Source organism: Erpetoichthys calabaricus, chromosome 9 (assembly GCF_900747795.2).
Source record: "Erpetoichthys calabaricus chromosome 9, fErpCal1.3, whole genome shotgun sequence".
In the NCBI taxonomy this organism is placed as follows: domain Eukaryota; kingdom Metazoa; phylum Chordata; class Cladistia; order Polypteriformes; family Polypteridae; genus Erpetoichthys; species Erpetoichthys calabaricus.
Window position 1 is genome coordinate 60,953,267 of NC_041402.2, and position 18,798 is coordinate 60,972,064.

The following is an 18,798-nucleotide window of genomic DNA, read 5'->3' on the forward strand; positions in this document are numbered from 1 at the left end:
GTCACCCTGACATCACCACTCCTGAGTCCTTCCTCTGTCTATTTAACCAGAGCAGGAAAGACTCAGGGGTAGGGGAACATTGTTTGTGAAGGAGTTTGTGAGTAGTGCTATTTTACTTCTGTCTCTGTTTTTTTATTTTGATTTGTGGATTTGGAGTTGTTTTCTCTTTTGAGCTTTTTTGTGCATTTTTCTTTGTTTTTTGTCAGTAACTTCTTCATTAATAAAAATATTTTGTTTGCCCTTTCATACACACAAGCTAAGGACTTTTGGTCACCCCTTCCTCTTGTGTAGCTTGTGTTATATTTTTACAGCATTTCTAATTAGTTTGCCAGTTCACATTGTTGGGGCCTCCTAAGCCAAAAGTCTTTAGTTAGTAGATCTGTGGCAAGCTGGATTCCGAGAGAGTCTCCTAAGGAAGGCTGGTTTGGTTATGGCCTTGACTTTATGGTCCTTTTAGGAAGTTTCACACCTACAGTATTTTGCTATGTTTAGAACTTAAAATCATATGAGGAATTAGTCAAAATACAAGCCAAGGTCATAAAAGAATTCTGTCATCAACATGAATGTGTGAGTTAACAACCTAAAGTCTTTGACAGAAATAGAGTCATAAAACCAAAAAGGATCATGCACTTTCACTTTAAATTTTTATCCCAATTATGGATAATCTGGACATGCATGTGCAGACCATAAATCTTTGAAAAACACTTCCAAAAAGGTACAAAAAATTTATAAAATATTTGTGGCTCTGTGGCGAAGGATCTGTGTGTGACTATGCGGGTTCTGCTTCACGTTCCCACTTTTAGGACCTCTTGAACCCGATACCATCAGTAATGTAACTGGATGAGCTGGACAGTGAGGACACAACGAAGCAACGGGATGGTGCAATAAGGTGCAAGTGCTTTTATAAAAAAAAAACAAAAAAACAAAACAGTGTTCAAAATATAGTGCAGTGCTCTAAAAGTCATTAAATAAATAATCATTTAAAAACAGGGGGAAACTGTGGAGGTTAAAATGAAATAAATAAATCCTTTAAAACAGATTTTAAAACAATGGCTGGAAGCAATCCTTCAAAAGCAAGACCCGGTGCCTTCTTCTGCTGGCAGTTCCCCTGCTTCTCCCATCCGGGCTATGCACCAGGGGAGTAGCCCTACCTGCAGCTGACCTTCTTCTGCTACTGGACTGGAAGCTTCCCGATCCCTGGCTTCATTCAGCTCTCACCAGACCGAGACTTGGGTTCCCCAGCAACCAGGGCACTTCCACCTCCCGAGCATCCGACTCCCGCTGCCCTTCCATGGCGAGCCAACCACCTTCCGGTCACTCCTGCTCCTCACAAGCGACCACTACTTGCTGCCCCTGAGTGTCAGCCTAACACTCCTGAGGGGCTCTTCCACGCAGCTTGCTGCTCTTACCAGTGAGCCTGCCCTTCCTCACTCACTCGTTCTCTCTCTCTGGCACTGGCTTTCAGCTTCCAGCTTTCTCTTCTTCCACTAACTTCCATTCACTTTCTCAATCTTTTTTTTTTCCTTCCCCTCTGCACTCTCACTCCTACTATATATAATGGAGACGTAGCACAAGTGTGGCAATAGCAGTTCCCGGCATCAATTATGGATGCGGAGGATTCCTCACCTGTGCACATAAGTGAGGAAACGCCCGCAACACGTCGCGTCTGAGAACCGCTCCGGCCACTCTACCACGCCCCCTCTTTAAGCTGCAAATGCGGCGATTATTTATTTAAAAACTGGCCTTTTCTACTAAGCTGTGGGCCCGCTATATCACACTGTGCTGGTATCTGGAAGGCTGCCAGTTCAAATTCCATTACTGCCAGAAGGGATCCTACTCTGCTGGTCCCTTGAGCAAGGCACTTAACCTGGCAATTGCTCCAGAGGCACTGAACAATGGCTGACCCTACACTCTGGCCCCAAATGGTCATGCGAAAAGACAATTTCCCCTTGGGGATTAATGAAGTATATTAAATATATCAATAAAATACCCAAACCTTAAAATAAAAAAAACAGACAAGAGAACTGCGGAAAATTACAAAGTTTACAAAAAACAATGACACAGTTGTTACAGCAGGAACACAAAGGGATGCAGTGCCTGCTAAAAAACAAGTTCTTCCTAGATTTTCTGTAGAAAACATTAGGCTGACTTTTACTCCAAAAGAGATTGCAGGGTTTGGAAATGTGGGACACCAGAATAGGTGTTAAAAGCTCTTCATGTCAAAATGTTTAATTTGTCTGCATTTGGAAGGATATTTTGAAGTGAAGGCACAACTGGTGGGAGGAACAGAATCCAGGAAATTAGAGAGAGAAAAAAGAAAGATAATAGAAGGAAGCACTTTTAGTTCTGGGGTGATAGGCAAGTAGATGAGCAAATAACGTAGCTAAAGAAGATTCAAGACCCATTTAACAATAGATGAGCAACAAACTTCATTGTGTAATTGGGCAGGCAAAGTAAGCAAACATTTGAGTGTGAAAGAGTTAAACGCTTGGCTTTTTCTGGTTCAGGCAACACAACTAAGGAGTTGCTGTTTATTAGGCTATAACAGTCAGTTATTTAAGATTAATCCAGAAAGCCTACTTTATGAGTAACAATGTGCTATAAAGATACACAAGGAGAGTGAAATTTAATTATAAATAAAAAAAAGAAAATTGCATTTTTATTACCTATAACAGTGCCCCATATAATAAAATAACAGGGCACGGGCAAGTATATTATTGGTGTCTGTTTTTCTCAATTTTAAAAATTAAAGAAATAGGTAATATCTGCCATCTAGTATACATATGGCGATAAATTAGATCATACTGTTCTTTAGGTGTAACAATCAACGGAAAGTAAATCTTTTCAATTGATCTGTTCATCATTTTTTAAGCAATTAATCAATTTCACATGCATGGCTCAATAGAGGTTTATGTGATTAGTACTCCTGTCATTCTGTGATCTTTCTGCTATTTGTCATGAACTGATTAGATGACATGTTGAACAGTCCACTTGCTCATAAAACCACAATTATTATCATTTGCCTCTTATTCAATATGTCTGTCTGCTTCAACTATATAAAATTGAAAGCTGCCATATGCTGGGTCAATAAACTGCAATATATTTAAAATTGTAATAAAATTATATTTTACAGTCTCTCTTTTAAATGGCTGACTTTTCTGGGACAGCATTGCTTTCATGTGCTTTCAGTTCTTGCTACTTTTACTTGAATGTAATAAAGATTTTGAAAAAACGTCTCACAAAGTTTTAAAAAAAATCGGGAGTGGTCTCCTCTAGACTTTCTCGTGTACTCAGATATGGGGATGGATATTTGAGGAGTAAACCGCAAGACAAGGATTATATTTTTATATTATTTACATTAAAAAACCATAAACAACAAATCAAATCAAATTAGTAATTTATTGAACAATTGTTATAAAAGTAAAGTTGAGTAAATCATTGAATAAAAGGGGAACTACCACTTCCGGTTAATGGAAATAGCACAAAAGTTGATAGAAATCTATGGTTTGTACCTAATACTTGTATGCAAACTTTGCTTGACCTAAGTGAAAGTTATTGTGTTTACATACACACTCACATACACAGACAGACACACAGACATAATTCCAAAAATTTTATTTTCGGACTCAGGGAGGTCTAAAATGTCGAGATTCATCAAAATCTCAAAATGGAAAGTTTGGCGAATTCCAATAAGTTCCCAACACTTTGTATACGAGAACGTCAGGGAGGTCTAAAACATCGAGATTCATCAAAATCTCGACATTGAATGTTTGGACGATTACTATACTTTCCCTATACTTCATATACGAGAAAGTAAAAACTGTAGACTGATTTATTACACTAGTGTTCACAGCTACAGGACATTTATAATGTTGTATTATGTCCTGCTGTTGTAGTTTTTCTTAATCTTGGAGATGCTTTTATACTACTGTATTTTGTATTCACCACAAAGGTATGAAACATTTATACGGTTTTCCTGCCCATATTTTTTTCATACCTCTTCACCCGAGTATCAGTATTATGCCAGTCCAAAAGTATTCCACCTAAAAAAGGCAAAGTTTATTGAGACACTGACAATAACCCACCATTTTTATCACCTCTGCACTGGTGCACTAGCAGCATGTTGAGTCCCATTACATTTGGAACAATGAAGGCAAATCAGTATGGTACAACCTTCAAGCCAGTAGACAACTGCAATCCAAAATCAGTCTGTTTCATGGAGGCTGCTTTGTGGCATTAAGCACACTATTCCCAATTAGTCCTTCACGCAAACACAATATTGTTTATTGAAATATCTGGTTTTTCATAATTTGGTATAACCAAATAATAGTTATTAAGTACATTAAAATTATTATTTATAACTAATTAGTTATTACATTAGTTATAGTCCCAAGGAATACACTATCAAACTCCTTATATCTACAGATAATGCACTTATTGGTCTTATTCACAATGGTGATGACTTCACCAGGTGTTCTCAATAATTGTGTTGACTTCAAAGGAACCCATAAGTCTTTGTGGTTCAGTAGTTTCCACTGTGGACTCCTTCAAATTCCTGGTGATAATTTCTGATATCTCAAATAGGACATTAGTATTACTTCCACTGTTAAGAAGGGTTAACAGAGAACTTATTAAGAGAGAGCTGAAGAATTTTTATTGCCTAAGTCATTGCTTGTCCAGTTCTACACTACAATCATAGACTTCATCCTTCTTAATTGTTTGTTTTAGGACAACCACTCTGTTGAGGACAAGGTCAGACTTATCATTTGGTCAGCAGTGGAGATAACTGTCGGTGACTTGACCAGACTCAATGTCAGGTCTTGGACACATGCAGGCAAGAATATTACTGACCCCATCCTGGCCGTGACATCTTTCAAGCCAGGGCATTAATGGTTAAAACGTCTTCACATAAGAACATTTTTACCAAGATTGATTAACTTTTGATCTTGTACGGTTATTGGTATCTAGTACTTCATTCATGACCTTAAATTTTTACTATATTCTTACAAAAGTTTTTTGTATGCATTGAATGTGACAAATTCCTTGAATGTGTAAAATATACAGTACATAACTAGTAAAGTGATAACATAAAAGTAAAATGATGCTATTATTAAAATAAATAAATTACTTCCCTGCGGTGGGTTGGCACCTTGCCCGGGATTGGTTCCTGCCATGTGCCCTGTGTTGGCTGGGATTGGCTCCAGCAGACCCCCATGACCCTGTGTTCGGATTCAGCGGGTTGGATAATGGATGGATAAATTACTTCCATGGTGCAATTGCTAATTTAACAAAAAGCATGTTAATCATACTTCAGTCTACTGTCGGCAAAAAATGAAATAATTTAAAAACCTGATGAGTAAACACACCATTTTGATTTATCAGATATTGAAATACTGTGACGAGATAAGGGACCAAACATGACTCTCTTCTATCTATGGGTTTTTTCTGTTTATTGGACATTTAATTTGGTCTTTTTGTTTTGTTTAATTAAGTTAAAAAATGTGGATAGCATGTTGCAACTATAGGTGTCACTACACTAAGGTCTGCTGTCACAAGCAGCATTTTGTTTATGTACATATAGCAAGACCTCTTTTCTTTACTAGAAAACAGATTTCCTTTATGATATCAATGCTGATTTTGCAGCAGTTGTGTCTAAAAGGAACAGCTTCTACTGGATGTCGGTGAGAGATAAGTTAGAAAGGGCCAGGTGAAAATATGCTATAATAAGTTTAGGGCAGATTTTTAAGTTTAGGGAAGTTTTCAAAATCCTCCTTTTAACATATAAAGCATTAAATGGCCAAGGTCCGGCTTACTTGTCTGAACTTATCATGATTTACAAACCAGAGTGCACATTAAGATCTCAAGATGCTGGTCTGGTTATGATTCCAAGGATTAATAAAATAACAGTTGGAGGTCAAGATTTTAGTTACAGGGCCCCTAAACTGTGGAATGGTCTGCCTGCTACTATAAGAGATGCCCCTTCAGTCTCAGCTTTTAAATCCCAGCTGAAGACTCACTACTTCAGTTTAGCATATCCTGACTAGAACTGCTGATTAACTGTACAGACTGCATCTCTGTTGTTAGTCATTAACAGTAAAACATAAGTAACATGATAGTTATAATTGGATACTAACCCTCACCTATTCTGTTTCTCTTCTCGGTATTCAAATGTGGCACTTGGTGCCATGGCCCACCTGCCAAGTTGTTTTGCCTGCCTAAGGTAAAGTCATCCCTGATGGAGGATTGCAGTAATCGTGGGAAAGAGGGGTCCTTTCATCGGATTGGCTGGCCCAGCGCTGTTTCAGCTTGATGGATGAGGTCTCCAGGACTCTAAACAAATCCAAATCTTATTATGTGATATCATCTACTGTTGAATTCTGCTCTGTACTTCTAAAATTTTTATTTTTATACTGTATTGAGGATTTGTTCTGTTCTGTGTATTATATTGCATTGTATTGTATTGACCTCCTTCTTTTGACACCCACTGCACGCCCAGCCTACTTGGAAAGGGGTCTCTCTTTGAACTGCCTTTCCCAAGGTTTCTTCCATTTTTTCCCTACAAGGTTTTTTTTTGGGGAGTTTTTCCTTTTCTCCTTAGAGAGTCAAGGCTGGGGGGTTGCCAAGAGGCAGGGCCTGTTAAAGCCCATTGCGGCACTTCTTGTGTGATTTTGGACTATACAAAAATAAATTCTATTGTATAAGTATTTTGTTTATTAAACAAAATGAATGCTATGTAACTTTAGTTCAAGATATTCTTTTACAGAATTTTTATAAACACAGTATATGAACAAAAGTATGTGGACGCCCCTCTAAATTATTGAGCTCTGGTGCCCCCATTCCTAACAGGTGCATCAAATCAAGCACATAGCCTTAAAATCTCTACTGACAAACACTGGCAGTATAATGGGTTGTTGAGAAAATCTCAACTGTAAACGATGCTTTTTTCACACGACCGTATGGGAAATTTGTGCTCTCCTGATCTTCCCTGATCAATTGTAAGTGTTATTATTGTGAAGTAGAAGTGTCTAGGAGCAACAACAGCTCAGCAGTGAACTGGTAGAAGATGCAGACTCAAAGACTGGGGCTGCTGAGTGCTGAAACACATAGCATCTAAAAATCTCCTATCCTCTGCTTCATCACTCAACACAGAGCTCCAAACTGCCTCTGAGAGTAACATCAGAACAAGGACTGTGCATTGGGAGCTTCATTAAATGGTTTTCTATGGTTGAGCAGCTGCACACAAGACTAAGATCACTATGTGCAATGCCAAGCTTCGGCTGGAGGGGTGTAAAGCACACCACCATTGGATTCTATAGCAGTGGAAGATCTGCGAGTCTGATGGATGAGTCTGGGTTTGGCTTGTGCCAGGAGAACGCTATCTTCTGGACTGCATAGTACCAATTGTAATAGGCATAATTGTCAAGGTTTTTTTCAGAGTTTGGGCAAGGCTCCTTAGTTCAAGTGAAGGGTCCTGTTAATGATATAGCATACAATGACATTTTAGACCATTGTGTGCTTTCTACTTTCTGCCCACAGCTTGGGGAAGGCCCTTTTTTGTTCCAGCAGGACAGGTCCATAAAGACATGCCTTGTAGAGTTTGGTGTGGATGAACTCACGTGTCCTGCACTAAGCTCTGACCTCAACCATATTGAACACCTTAAGGACAAACTGGAATGCCAACTGCAAGACAGGTCTTCCCATTCAACATCAGTACCTAACCTCATCAACGCTCTTTTGAGCACAAATTCCCACAGACACATTCTAAAATTTTATGGAAAGCCTTCCAAGAAGAGCCGAGGCTATTATAGCTGCAAGTGGATGGTGCAGCTCCATATTAATGGCCATGCTTTTGAAATGGGATGTCTAACAAAGTTATTGTATATAGGTGTGATGGTCAGTTATCTACATACATTTGGCCATATAGGGTATGTAGCCATGTTTTAAATATCAAGCACGCATCAAGTGTATAATTACAAATATGTGATATCAATAAATACTAATAAGTTTTTAACTATATAAGCTAAGCAGAAAAGCAGAAGAAAGATTACTGACCATAATCATATTTTTTGGAAAGGTACAGTAACTAACATCCACAACAAAAGGGTATATCTGGAGACAAAAACAAACATTCAGTATTTGTGCTACCACAAAATTATAAGAAAAGTATATTTAAACCTAGCTATGACAAGACAGTTTAAATAAACTTCAGCAAAGCAATGCTTCAGTGGTTTCTAATGGCCTAATGATCCACAGTGAACTTATTACATGCATGAATTAAATTTTAATAATCAGCATTTTCATCCACCAGTGTTTAAAGCATGCATGTTTACTATAGTTTGTTTTTATGAAATTGAATTCTGGAATAATAATTTTCTTATTTTTCCTATTTCCTCTTATGTGTGCTGTAACGATGCAGAATTTTTTTAATGTTCTAGGTTCCTTATACTTTCTAAATAAATGCTGTGCGTCACAATGCATAGTAATCTCATACAGTGTGAAGATGTTTGTGATAATGAAAGGTTGGGAAAATTGATGAAGGCAGTCTTTTTTACTGCATTATTCCCAATGCATGTTATTTTGTTCATATAATTGAAAATGAAAATGAAATCATGTTTGCAAATAACAAGGAAAATAGAACGTTTGAAAGTAAATTAAATTCAGTATAGAACATGTCTAGGTACTTTAATACTCTTTTCTTTTTTAAAGAACCATGAACTTCATTTAGCTGTTAAAAGCAATGGAGGATAGAAGTTTGGCTTCAGAGCCATGGCAGAATATTGGTGTAGCAGCATTATAAATACAACTGTGTTACAGCTCCAGAGACCAGGCTTTGAATTTCCAGCCTTTTCAAAACTGATGTGACAGGCTTTTAACTCCTGTAACCCTGTGATGAAATCGTGGGTTGCAGAAATGGATGCACATGTGGATGCTGAACCCGACATGAAATTTTCTTTTTTTGTTGCACAAGGTACATATTGTTTATTTATTTGTCCATTATTTCTATCACTTGTTCTTAAAAAAACATTTCAAAAGAAATATGCAAAGATACAGTGTCTTATAAAAGTATTCACTGGATTGGTAGTTTTCATATTTTATTGTTAAACATCATTGAATCACAGCAGACTTAATCTGGCTTCTTTTACACTGATCAACAGAAAAAGACTCATTATTGTCAAAGCAAATACAGCTCGCTCAAAGTGATCAGAGTAATTTACAAATATAACACATAAAATCGAACAAGCTATAAGTATTCACCCTCATAAATATGGCACACCTACAGTATATCATCACTAGTGCAGCCAATTAGTTTAAGAAGCCATGGAATTATTTAAATGGACATCACCAGTCTATAGTTAAGCTGTCTCGGGTGATTGTATTATAAATGTACCTTATCTGAAATGTTCAACTTGTGGTCAGTCAGTATTATAGCCTAACCTACACAATAAAGGCAAAAGGACAAGCCAAGCAACTCCATTAAGAGGTGAATGAAAAGCACAATTCAGAGGATGGAGACAAGAACATGTCAAAATCACTGAATATCAATGCAGAATAACAATATACCCGTAAAATGTGAAAATTTCCAAGGGAGTGAATACTTTTTTGCAGCCATAAAAGTATTAATGAAAATGGAAATAAATACATCAGTGACATAGATATGCAACCTTGTTATATTCTTTATTTAATGTAAGTATGAAAAAACAGAGATGGAAGCAAAATGACATTGGTTAGGAAACAGAAATATAGGAAGATCAAAACATATGTTTTTGCAGTTATTTCTTCAATTCACTTCAGTTTATTTCCTCATATCTTGATGAGGGTCACAGTGATAACACATAAACTGAACAGCACAGGCCATCCTATCATCCGCAACGTTTCCAAAACCTCTCAGGGCATCCCTAGTTGCTTCCAGGCTATCTGCCCTCAGGTTTTCTTCTAATATTCTTTGGCTTGTACAACTACAATGAGGCACCAAGGGGGCTTCCTAGCTACAGGCAGAAATTGCAGAGCTCTATGCCCAATTAACAGAGATTGATCCCAGTTAAACTGCACAAAGACAGCTGAACACGTTCTCCAAGAACTTTGCTCCGTCTTCACTAGCATGGGCCCAATCAACACCTGCAAAACTGCAGCGGCTGGGCTGACCCATTTGTCAGTCTTACAATTCCTTGTACACCTATTACTAAAAAGAGACCCTAAGGCACTTGAATTTACTCCATGATGGACAGCTGTTCTCCCTTGCCTGAAAAAGACAAGCCATTGTCTAAGGGGCAAAGACCATGACCTTAGATTTGGAGGGGCTCATTTTTTATTCAAGCAGTGTTACACTGTTCCACTGCATAAAGCCACTTAATTGTTTTCTCCTGTTTCAACACAATTTTCAAACCTGATATCACCTGCTCACATACATTTTCAACAAACAATCACAAACATTTATTACTCTGGTTTATAATATTATTAAGTACTGGATTTTAAAACTCAATTACCAAAACAAAATTCAGGAAATACTCCAAAGTCCAGAGCATCTCACTCCTGCACTGTACGTTGTGCTACACTGCCTCATATTGCACACAAACTAGAATTCTTAGAAAGGCACAACTCAGAGTTTAGGGCTCATTGCAGTAAACATTTTATGGCCAACCTTGCTCTCATTCACATTTTCTCCCAAACTATTATAATCTAATTAAAGCACATTTTAGTCTGTTTTCTGGATGGTCCTTTGTACATTTAAAAGATAAACTGAGTACTTCATATTGAAGTTCATTCTCCAGTGTTTCATGAAATGTGTGTTATATTTTTATGGCAGTCTGCGATAACTGTATTGATACCTGTGATAATTGTACAATATATTTTGTGCCACCACCACTGGCAGAATATGCTTCATTTACTGTGTATTGCTAATGTCTACTGTTTCAATTGCTTAGTCTTGTAATCCCATACTGTGAATATATTGATTTTTGAATCTATTCTTGAAACTGATGCTTGAAAACATTGTAAACACCAAACAACATTTCCCATTAATACACACTATACTAACAGCAATGACTGCAGTTTCAAATATAATGGAAAACAATCTTTTTTTCGATTCATTTGGTATCTCAAAAGTAATGCCCATGTTACAGCTAAACATATCTGCTAAAAACAATAAGACCTGGAATTACTCATATTGATATATTTAAAAGTCTAAAGCCATCTGATACATTTCATTTAAATTATCTTTGCCATGTCAAATAATTTTAATTTTCAATATCCAAAACTGAAACACAAAAGAGCCTCTGGAACACCTAACTGAGAATAAAGTGTCAAGTAACTATCCTTAAAATCTTAATTGTAGCCAGTCTGTACAAAATTGATTTCCCAGTGTTGTATCATTTTCTCTCATTTGAGTGTCTATATGCTTTTTGTAGTAGTCCCAATGGTACTAGATGAAGAAATACTAACATTAAGAGGTAGGCTAATTTTACATATAAATTGTATGTTTTTTGTAAGCACAAAATAAATAAAACAATTTTATTGAAAACCAATGAGTTAGAAATACTTCAATTGATAAAAGAAAGAAAGAAGGAGTGTTTTCTTATCATTGGATTAAATACAATACAATACAATTCATTTTTGTATAGCCCAAAATCACACAAGAAGTGCCGCAACGGGCTTTAACAGGCCCTGCCTCTTGACAGTCCCCCCAGCCTTGACTCTCTAAGAAGACAAGGAAAAACTCCCAAAAAAACCTTTGTAGGGAAAAATGGAAGAAACCTTGGGAAAGGCAGTTCAATAAGAGACCCCTTTCCAGGTAGGTTGGGCGTGCAGTGGGTGTCAAAAAGAAGGGGGTTAATACAATACAATACACAGAACAGAACAAATCCTCAATACAGTATAAAAATAAAAATTTTACAAGTACGGACCAGAATTTAACAGTAGATGATATCACATAATATGATTTGGATTTATTTAGAGTCCTGGAGACCTCAACCATCAAGCTGCCTCCCCCATTTGGCCATTCCACAGCTGAAACATTGCTTGGCCAGCCAATCCGATGAAATGACCCCTCTACCCCACGATTCCTGCGATCCTCCATCAGGTATGACTTTACCTTAGGCAGGCAAAACAACTTGGCAGGTAGGCCGTGGCACCAAGTGGCACATTTAAGTACCGAGAAGAGAAACAGAATAGGTGAGAATTAGTAACAAATTATAACTATCATAAAGATTAAAGAAGTAACACTATAGCTACTTTGGAAAACAGCTGCTTTATTTTACTATATATTTTTTATTAAAGCCACAATTTGTATTAGATATAGTTCCTCTGATTATTAAGTTAGAGATGTTGACACTTATGCAACACTTAAGCCATTGAGAATTTTTTCTTTAAATGTTGATCATAGTGTTTAAAAGGATCTGTCACCATCCAGTTAATTAAAAAAGTAGACAATTCACAAATACTTGAATGGAAGAAATTATACTGTATAAAATTTGAATTTATGCAAAAATGTTGGCAAGATTTGATTTTTTTCCAAGCCAAGAAAGTCAAAGAAAGCAGGCAGAGCTAAGATCTCTTGTGATAAGGAGTCTCACATATGACAAAATTGTGGTTGAGGACTCCAAAATAGCATAGCCTAGCAGGCCCATAACATGAGGAGCTGGAGAAATAACAAGAAATGTCTCAAAACATATCAAAAAGACCCACAAGAGAGAGGTTAACCATAAACCTCTGGCTTGTATAAAGTAGGGCAAACAAAGGACATTTTAAAAAGGGATTTATTAACACAAAAATAGAAATATGTGACAGGACACTCAAAGAAGGAGAAAGAAGGAAATGCCAAAACACAATCCAGAAATCTGAATCCACAGAAGAGAAGCAAGAAAATCAGCAAAACTAGAAAATCCAACAATACTCATACAGGAACCCCTGCATAAACACCATGATCTACCTGAGATTCCATTTTTCTGACCTTAAATAGCCAACACAAAGGCTAAGGAGTGGTAACGTTGAGGTGGTCCTGCATCCTGGTGCTCCACCCACAAAGTAAATGGGATGGAGGCACACTTAAAGTTACTGGAAAAATTACAAACATAAGAGAAATAAAGATATGAAAAATAATAATTCAAAAACATCAATAACACATAAATTCAGGTCATTACATAACAGGATCAAGGTTAGGAACATAAAGGTCAAAAACCACATGCAGAAATCTTTACACAAAAAGTCTTTTGCCTAAAGAAAATGTACTCAACATTGTCAAACATCAACTATAGTTTAAGGCCTTTCCCAATAACAACACTGAACAAGGTGCAAGGAACCCCTTGCACATGCACTCAGAGTAAATTTAAAACTGGCTATTAACATTATAATACATACATCTTTGAATCAGTGAAGAAAACTGGAGTACTTGGTATATATCCCATGTAGCCATTCATAGAATATGCAAACTCCACACAGACAATCCAGACCCAGCATTCCAACACAGAAAGCTATGAAATATAATTTGCTGAAAACAGCATACTGTAGTAAGTCATGTTCAGTGAACAAACACTATGTGCCAGCTGGGATACTATTCAGTTGAATTAACCTAGTAGCCAAAATCTAACCCTAATAAGTCAAGTCAAGTTGGGGAGCATGCACTGGTACAGTGCGTTGCTGCACCCACTACACGTCGCAACAGCTTGGGATCCTGGTTAGCAAACCCCCAGGCAGACACGCGGTCCAGTCCTACCCTCCAGAAATGAACCTCTATCTGCTGCAGCCAGGTGTTACGTGCGCGACGCCTTGGCCAGGTCCAGCCACTTGGGTCCCCAACAAGGAGGATCTTATGAGCCAGATCACCCTCGGGGAAACGCGCCACATGGCCGTAGTGCCGTAATTGACGCTCCCTCGAAATGCAGGTAATGTGCCTCATTTGGGACTCCATGAGCAACCGCTCATTTGACACAAAGTCAAACCAACGGTATCCAAGGATTTTCCGGAAAGGCACAGTACCAAAGGAGTCCAGTCTTCGTCTCAGGTCACTGGATAGCATTCATGTCTCACAACCATATAGTAAGACAGGAAACACTTGGACCTTCGTCCTTTTGCATTTCCAGCGACCTCATGACCCCCCATGTTCTCCCAATCTGTCTACTGACTTCACAGGAAGAGTCACCAAAGACATGAATGTCACTGCCAAGGTAAGTAAACCTCTCAACAAGGTCAATACTCTCTCCGCAAACAGACACACTGCTGATGGCTGTGCCCAAGAGGTCATTAAAGGCCTAAAGGTCATCAAAGAGGTATTAACCCTAACCTCCTTGTTTTTAACTTTGAGCGTGTCTCTGGCTCAGAATTCTATGTAAAAACTGTTAATCCCAAGTACTATTTTGGGTAACCTATTCATAACCTGTTTTGATGAGATATACAGTGCTAAACCCAAATAATGCTTTGGACAGTATTTTTCTGTCATCTTGTAGCTAAAATAACATCATACAGAAACAAATCATGATTTTTTTCTATGTGTTCTGCCACTGTATGATAACAAATCAATAGTCATGAGCCTGGCAGAGCTTTCAACCAAAACACACAATGGCATGTAAATGAAAAGCTGTAAAGTCAGTTTTAGAACAAACTACAACAAAACCATTAGTTGCATCAACCAACAGGGATGAAAATTGTGAACTGGTTATCAGCTGTTGACACAGATAGTGAAACTGATGCATACAGAACTGCCATCATATGTCTGGTGAATTTAGTCAAGTGAAACTTCACTGTGTTGTGAGTAGGTACATGACAAAAAGGCAAAATTATTGTAATCAAGTGTAGTGACAAGAAATACATTAGCACCTAAGCACTGTTCACAATGCAGAAACTGCCAATTTTCATGTCAGGGGAAATGTGGAAGTCATATTGCCTTGCACAGTCGTAGTCTACAATAACACAATGGGTGTGTTCGGATCAAAGCAATGACTTTCTTCCTTCTTATTCAAAAGCAACAAAAAATATTATAAGAAAAGCACACAAAGAAACACGCTTCTGCTGTCCTGATAGCAGCACTGGATTGTGCGTTGGTGACTTTCACACAAAGGACATGTACTAAATCTGCATCAGTACAGCAATGGATGCTAGACATACCCATCCTACTGCATCTAGGTTGACGTTTCGGTATTTACATACTCCTGTTATACATAATAACATTGTTGAAAAATATTCATCTTTTTAGTTTGTTTTTGTGGGGGTAAATCGCTAAGTAGGTGAATTTAAGCTCAAATGGCTTTAGTGTCTGGGCCATAACATTTTAGCAGGGAGAATCTGGTGTCACTTGATGGCACAGCATTATAACTTACAGGGTCGACAAAGTGTCTGAGAATATTCTTCTTAATAAAAACAATCTCTGCTCATCTTAATAAAAACAAAAGTATCATGGTAAGTGGGCATGCTTGAAGGAAGCCAATTAAAATATGTCAATTAGTTTGTGCATGGATTAAATTTGACAGCTCTTACACAAGGGTGCAATTTTCTTGTTATGCCAGATAATACTCAGGTAATGCTAGTTTAGTACAATGACGTTGTTTTGGCGAAAAGTATGGCTGAGAGAGAGCTGTAGAGTGGTACACATATTAGACAAATGACCAATACTGGGATGCCACAGTACTAGATCTTGAGGAGGAGTTGGTCTGTAAAGGTGCCAAAAATAGGCAGCTAGTTGGTGGGCACATTACTCACCTGTTGCAGTTTGGAATCCTGGAATGGCTCTTCGGATATGCAGTTGTGGCAGGAGTATCTGATGATTGAAGGATGAAATGGAACAGCTTTCTGTCCAGATGGAGGAGCACCAGAAGGTCTCCTAGGTATGAGCCTCAGCCTTTTCAGCTTCATGAGTTGCAAGACAAGCCAAGACAAGAGCACATCTGGAGAAGATTAGGAAGGGATCAGTATATTGTGCAAGAGAAGAAAGAGAGAAAATTATATAATTGGGGAGAGAGTTCTAAAAAGTGTAGGTTGTCTCAGAAGTGAATATACTTTATTATTTTCTTTCTTGTTTTATTGCCTTCACTTCTTTCATTATGCCTTTCCTTTGTGTGCTTTATTTGTAATAAACTGTCTTACTATCATTTATCTGGATTGTACTGGTATTTTTATGGGTATGGGGTCTGCTCCAAAGCAACTCTATTGGGCACAAAGGTTATATGCCAAGGAATCCACAAACAGGAATAAAATATAGCACCTCTACCACTCAGTAAATTATTTTGATAGGGTCACGGGGTCATCAATAGTTGGAAGCTTAAAATGCTTTGGCTGTGCATATGCCTACAGTTGAAAATGTGCTATAAACTTTGAACTAACAAGACCTTTAGCTGTCCTATAATCAGTTAAAGCCTCAACACTCACATATATTACTTTATTGTATATCATAGTTACAAAAATTATAATAATGTTGAACTAATCTTAATCTATACTGTTGCACTTCTCAGTTGCTTACCATCCTCTATTTTCTGGAGTTTTAGTCTTCTTCTCCTCCATTTGTCAACTAGCTATGGTTCAACAATTAATTAATGGATGGATATTGTTGCACTCTGTGTATGCTAATTATTTTCAGGCTACTTTGTTTTCCTGTCTGATTAAACAAATCTTTGTCTTTATGTGTGTTCATTATATAATGAGTCATTTGTAAAGTTTGCATTCACATTTTACCTGAGAATGTGTCACAGCACTCTCTGTGCTTGCACTTAGTGAAGAGCACTATACAAAAATAAACTGAATTGAATTGAACATGCAAATTCCAAATGTTTTTTTGTGTCAGGTAAGGCGAGGTATTTACAGAAAATAAGTAGCTCACCATCTGGGCCACAGTGGCTATATATATATTACCCTGATGATGTTGTGTTTTTTGCCATAGTTTTCGATGTTTCCTGCTCTACCTTAATATACTTAGATGCTCTTCATCTGCAAAGATTTGAAAACAAATTCTAATTCAGATACTTTCCTGCAACTCACAACTTGCTATAACATCCATCCATCCATCCATCCATTTTCCAACCCGCTGAATCCGAACACAGGGTCACAGGGGTCTGCTGGAGCCAATCCCAGCCAACACAGGGCAGGAACCGATCCCGGGCAGGGTGCCAACCCACCACAGGACACACACAAACTAGGGCCAATTTAGAATCGCCAATCCACCTAACCTGCATGTCTTTGGACTGTGGGAGGAAACCGGAGCGCCCAGAGGAAATCCACGCAGACATGGGGAGAACATGCAAACTCCACGCAGGGAGGACCTGGGAAGCGAACCCAGGTCCCCAGGTCTCCCAACTGCGAAGCAGCAGCGCTACACACTGCGCAACCATGCTGCCCCTTGCTATAACAGTATTATTAATTTCAGGGACTGTTTCTCACTCCCTTTTCAGGAGATGAACAAAGCAACAAGTTTCTATTTAATTCATCTCCCTCCTCCTCTCTACTATGCCTGACTAATTTCAGTGACAGCTATGATGCAGTAACTAGTCATTTTATCCTTGTCTTTTGACAGGGTCTCTCTAAAAATTCAATTAAAGAAGTCTCACCCACAGCCTAGAGGGTCTTAAACGTAAATCAACTATGAAGTCCCAAATCAAGCAGCTACACTGCTTACATTTTAGCATTTGTGTCCAGTGACTGTCTTTCCATTTTAGAAACTTCAAAAACAGATCTGAAGTCCAGAAAACAGTGTAGTCCATTTCATACAAAGCAGTAGTGTACAAGACATATTTGTGGTATCGAGTGCAGTTAATAAAAAAAAAAACAAAGCTTTGTGGCTTATCAAAATATGCAATCTTTTGGGCGCAGGCTCTACAAATAACCCACCACAGTGTCACATTTAAAGGTGGAGAAAAGCAGATTGGGTTGCTATAGCAACCAGCTCTTCATTTTTGCTCTAGAACAGTGTGTAATGTGCATTTGCTTTTGCTTTTCATTTTTTTTAGAAATTAGTATGCTGTGATTTTGGGATATTTTGTTGTATAAAGAAATGATAAAACTCTCTTCATGAAAGTGAAATTTTACCAGATGTCTACTAGACAGAATATTTCTGTGATTTCTAAACAATGTTAAGCTGGTATTATTGTAGACAAATAAATATTAATCAGAGTTCATATGACAGTAAGAATAAAACAACATGTAATTTTCTATTGACAAAAAGCTCTCAATGTTTAAAAAAAATATTTGGCTAATTGTCATGAGATTGGAAATGCTATGGGGATTTTTGCAAGCAGAATATAGGAATTTAATGTAAAGTCTCTCTATTTTATTTTGAAAACTGTATTTAAATAGACCTTAAGTGGGTATTACCAGTGTTTTATCAGATATGCAGGTATATGGACACCAATATGAATGATTTTCCAACTGACAAAGATATAATGCACATTTCATTGTAATTAGAAAATTAATTCAGTGATTTCTAAAGAGGGTCATATACTACCTTAGGTGAACATTTACTTGGCGGTGCCTGCCTGTCTGAGACTTTACAATGTAGAAGTTCTGTCTTGTTAGCAGAATTAAAATGAAAGTAATAGCTGCTTAGCACCATTGGTTATTTATGGCACAGTATATTATACCAGTAATGGCGCATTTGACTTGAGCATTCATAGTTTTCATACTCTTTCTCTTGCACGTTTAGCATTCGTTTGCTCAGAGGTTGATGCGCTTGCTGCTTGCTGAGCAGCTCTTCTTTTCTCCACCCTTGCGGCCCGCTTTTTTTCTTCTTTTGTTGGCATCTTTTCGCATTAACAGCGAAGGTGGTAGGGAATGAGAATGGCGCCTGTATGCATGCGCCACATGAGCGCCCTGCTGGTCACTGCC